Source organism: Triticum dicoccoides, chromosome 7B (assembly GCF_002162155.2).
Source record: "Triticum dicoccoides isolate Atlit2015 ecotype Zavitan chromosome 7B, WEW_v2.0, whole genome shotgun sequence".
Taxonomy (NCBI): Eukaryota; Viridiplantae; Streptophyta; class Magnoliopsida; order Poales; family Poaceae; genus Triticum; species Triticum dicoccoides.
This window is the reverse complement of record NC_041393.1, coordinates 742,040,157-742,045,320: the sequence shown is the minus strand read 5'-3', so window position 1 is coordinate 742,045,320 and position 5,164 is coordinate 742,040,157.

Sequence of the window (5,164 nt, the reverse complement as noted above, 5' to 3'; positions counted from 1 at the left end):
TTTAGGGAGATTGGGGGTGGGGGGTCTTGGGCATTGGAGGATAATTTATCGTCCTTACGAGGTTTAGGGATCAGCTAGGTGCGTTGTAAGGGAGGATAATCAAAATTATCCTCCCTTAGCGCCAGATAGGGGATCGGTTAGAGTTGCCCTTAGTAGACAATCAACAGATATCAAGGGAGTTGCAAATCAGAAGCACTAGTTATACAACAATATTAAATCAATAGTAGGTGGCAATCACTGGGTGCAAAAATTTAAGGGTTCACAATTGCATGCTAGTGTGCTCTCACAATTGCATGCTTCTTTTTCATGATAATATCCAGGACAAACCAACGCCTTGCAAACCAGCGTGATTTGCTCTTCATCAGTAGATTGATCTGATCTGCTTGGCACACAAGCAGAAGTCAACACACAAAACATCTGTTAGTAGGTGGTAAAATTATAGAACCACATCAGATCAACATTAGAAAGCACTTTCTTGAAATTTTAGAAAACTTGGGACCACATGAAGCCCTCCTCTAAACTGGAACAATAATAATCAAAAGCAAATCCAAAATGTTGCCCACTTCTGATCAAACCGACATCCAAATGAATTGTCCAACTGTTATATACTACAACATTGCAGATTTGTGGGAGGAGATGTATAAAGTACTATCACAACTATCCTGCGTAGAGGGGCCGAATCCTGCGATGCTTGAACAAGAGGGCCCTCGACCAGCTATACGATGCCACCCATCGACGCCGCCGATTACGACTCGTGCTAGGGATGTATCAGTGCCATCAAGCCCAGGGTGCCACCAGAGTTGGCCAGTTCCAGAACGTCCCTCGCCCAGCCACCGATGTGCGTCGTTCAATGAGAGGATTGGGAAGAAAGGCTCTAGGAGAGACATGTGTGCCATTACCCGATTCCCCGCCGCTGCGGAGGATGCGTGAAGGAAATATGCCCTAGAGGCAATAACAAAGTTGTTACTTATATTTCCTTATATCATGATAAATGTTTATTATTCATACTAGAATTGTATTAACCGGAAACTTAGTACATGTGTGAATACATAGACAAAACATATGGTCCCTAGTATGCCTCTACTAGACTAGCTCGTTAATCAAAGATGGTTATGTTTCCTAACCATAGACATGTGTTGTCATTTGATGAACGGGATCACATCATTAGAGAATGATGTGATGGACATGACCCATCCGTTAGCTTAGCATAATGATCGTTGAAGTTTATTGCTACTACTTTCTTCGTGACTTACACATGTTCCTCAGACTATGAGATTATGCAACTCCCGAATACCGGAGGAACACTAGGTGTGCTATCAAACATCACAACGTAAATGGGTGATTATAAAGATGCTCTACAGGTGTTTCAGAAGGTGTTTGTTGAGTTGGCATAGATCGATATTAGGATTTGTCACTCCATGTTTCGGAGAGATATCTCTAGACCCTCTCGGTAATGCTCATCACTATAAGCCTTGCAAGCAATGTGACTAATGAGTTAGTTGTGATGATCAAGTCTCGGGCAAGATTGAACTAGGTATGAAGATACCGATGATCAAGTCTCGGGCAAGTAACATACCGATGACAAATGGAACAATGTATGTTGTTATGCGGTTTGACCGATAAAGATCTTCGTAGAATATGTGGGAGCCAATATGAGCATCCAGGTTTCGCTATTGGTTATTGATCGGAGATGTGTCTCGATCATGTCTACATAGTTCTCGAACCCGTAGGGTCCGCACGCTTAACGTTCGATGACGATATGTATTATGAGTTATGTGTTTTGATGACCGAAGGTTGTTCGGAGTCCCGGATGAGATCACGGACGTGACGAGGAGTCTTGAAATGGTCGAGACATAACGATTGACTAGATCATTGATGGCGCGCGTTGCCGCACCCGTCAGTTTGTACAATGAAATGATCTGAATTTTCATAAATATGTAATCACATGATACATTTTAAATTTTCATAAACGTAACAATACATTAGTGAGTAATCAAAAGAAATCTCATATATAGTCCGCAAAACCATAAAAGTATACAAGTTAGCTTGCAATTGGTACAACAACATTCATAGTAAATACAACTAATTACTACTGCCAAGACATATGATAAGCATTACTCCCTCCGTTCTTAATATAAATGTAAGACGTTTCGGTAGTTCAACTGAGTACATGGTGGAATAATGAAACCTTTGCAAACATTAAGAAAGGGGCCACCACGTTCAGTGGAAGAAATGACATAAATGACAATTGCACAAGAAATTACCATGGAAGATGATCTCAAAGGAACCATATGTTCTGCAACAATGGAAGTGAAACATCATCATTACCTTGCAACACCTAAAAGGGAAGTCCTGGAAGTCATCATGCTCATCAAACCTTGAGTAGCAAAAATGTGAGCAAAATAAGGAAATGCACAATTGAAAAATGGTTGTGAGAATCATTCCTGCCGTAACCTGCTTTTTGTTCGTTTTTATACGAGGAGATCATATCATTGTGGTAGATTGCAAAATTGCAAGGAAAATACAAAATAAGTAATGTATCTTATTTTATCGGTGGGCAACGATATAACAATATCCTATGCACCTTTGATGTCGAACCTCAATACCTTGTGACACCTAAAGGGAAGATGCATGCAAATCATCATGCTCTTCAAATCCTAAATAGCGGGGTGTTAGCAAAAGGAAATCACAGAAAAGCTAATGCGAAAACTATACACTCATAATTTGATCCTTCTTGCATATAGTGTTCTCATCTGAGCCACCATATCAAACGAGTCCATCTGCAATTTTGTAATAAATAGTCTTGTTTGATGTTTCCGCCAAAGCATGTTCAATAATATGTTTATACTATTTGGCTCAGCAACGAAAGAACGGAGAAAATAAAGGCAAAATCTGCATATAATAATAAAAAATGTGAACATCATTGAGATGAGACTGATGCAACGAAATTGTTGACAAGCAATCTCATACCAGAAAGCATTGTACATCACCTATCAAGTGAAAAAACAGAAATTTAGAGACCTCATTATGAATTAACAGGCAGGACTTACAATCATCATCTTATTGTCCAACTACAGTTAAAAAACATCTTATTGTAAAATCAAGTCCAGAAAACACACATATATGCTCATTTTCTTTGATTAAGAAGTAATACATATGTTCTTTCAAAATTGGAGATGAGATGGACAACCTACCACGCTTCTGAATATTCGTTGTTGTCACAATGAGCCAATATGATGCTTAGGATCCCAATAGACCTTCATTCAGGACAAATAAACACCGGCCTAAAAAAGGACCAATCAACTTCAAACCTAAAAAAAGCCACACAAGTAGAAATATTAGCGGCAAATTACAAAACTAAAAGGCACATCAATGTATGATAAGATAGTTTAAGAGGATCAGGGTAAGCTCATAGTAAAATAGCATTGTTCAATATATCGAACATGTTAAGCTGAAAGAGATCATCTGAATATTGATCGTAGTTGCATCATCTTTCAAAGCATCATGATGTAATGATACAATGGTTGAAAAATCTATTAGGGCAACTTCTTATTTCTGAATCTGTAACAGAAGAAAGGAAACATTCGCATGTCAAAATGGAAAAGGCAGTACTAAACAAATTCATATACCTATAGCACATAAGCGTTCAGTTCTTATAGAGAGACTATCCAACCTGAAGTCCTAAATTCGGCAGAAATAGCTTATATTTCTAGTTTGACTTAAAAAGACATATTTCAAATGGGTCATCCTGTGTGTTCACTGAATCTTATTTCTAATTATACTAAGTGTAAAAAATGTTTTCCGCGACATATCAATATCTACCACCAACCATGAAAATATTAGTTTCTAAAATATGCATACGACATACCAAGTTTCTAATTATACTCTGTGCATTGCTTTCAATTGGAATCAACCCAGATCTCATTACTGAGATAACAGGACACATTATTCGAGTTCAAGCCTTTGGGGGGCAATACTAAAATGCCGGCAAACACAAAACATGTTTCTGCCCACATATAGACTATATCAGCAGAACGACTAATCTACTGCCAGAAGTAATTACTAAACCTATTAGCCTATTACAAGGTACAGATCAACACTCAAATCATCATGCCAAAAATATATACCTATAGGAAATGATTATAATTCACGCATGAAGGCATGATCCATCAGCTGAATGCAGCTTTTCCTCTTTCTGTGGAGTTAACACACATACCAGAACTACCAACCTAGGGGTCATCACCAGCTCTTGTATGAGGTTTCATTCTCCAAGTTCAGGGTCACCTGCCAAGAGTCGACGTAGATGCATGTTAAACTCCAAATCAACATGTCAATCTAACGAACAACCTAGATCTCGAAATCTGTTGCACGTTCAAAGGACAGAACAATCTACCTGTGGATCTGGATTGGTACGTCGCCGTTGCGCTCCTTAGACGGTGGCGACGGGACTACGCTGCCCGCTGTGGTTCCACGGGAACAGGATCCGGCATTCCCGCCACTGGCGCAGGCGTTGTGCGCGCCCCTAGAGCCTGCGCGCGGGAGGGCCGCGACGAGCGTGGGGAAACTGATGTATCACCGTCGTGGTTGCCATCCACGTGAGAGAGGAAGAAGTGCCGCCGTCAAAGGTGTGATCGGCGTAGGAGAGGAAGAGGCGCGAGAGCAGGGAGGTCGGTAGGTTTTTTTTAGGGGTTGGAAGGGGTGAGGTGTCAGGTGTGGTTAAGGTAGCGCACACCCTTGTATTGTATCTCAATCCAGTCAGCTACATGGGCTGCCTTTAGTGGAGACTGAAGCCCAATTTAATACGCAACGCCCAAAATTGTCACCAGAGCAGCGGCCCAAGATGTTAGCGCTCGTTTGTATCGATCAGAGCGACCAGAGATGGGATTAAGAGCTAATCTAATGGCCAAAACTGCCTAAAAGTGGTGATCCGATGGCCGGAAACACTGATGGCTTGTGAGTGCCGGAAAAGTGTGCAGTTTTAATGTATCTAAATATATTGGAAGGTTATGTTCGGACATCGGAAAGGTTTCAGAATGGTTCGAGCATTTTTCGGAATACCGGGAGGTTAACGGAATCCCCCGGGGGATTAATGGACCTTATGGGCTTTAGTGGAAAAGGAGAGGAGGGCTGCAGGGTGCCCCCCACCCATGGCTGGTCCGAATTG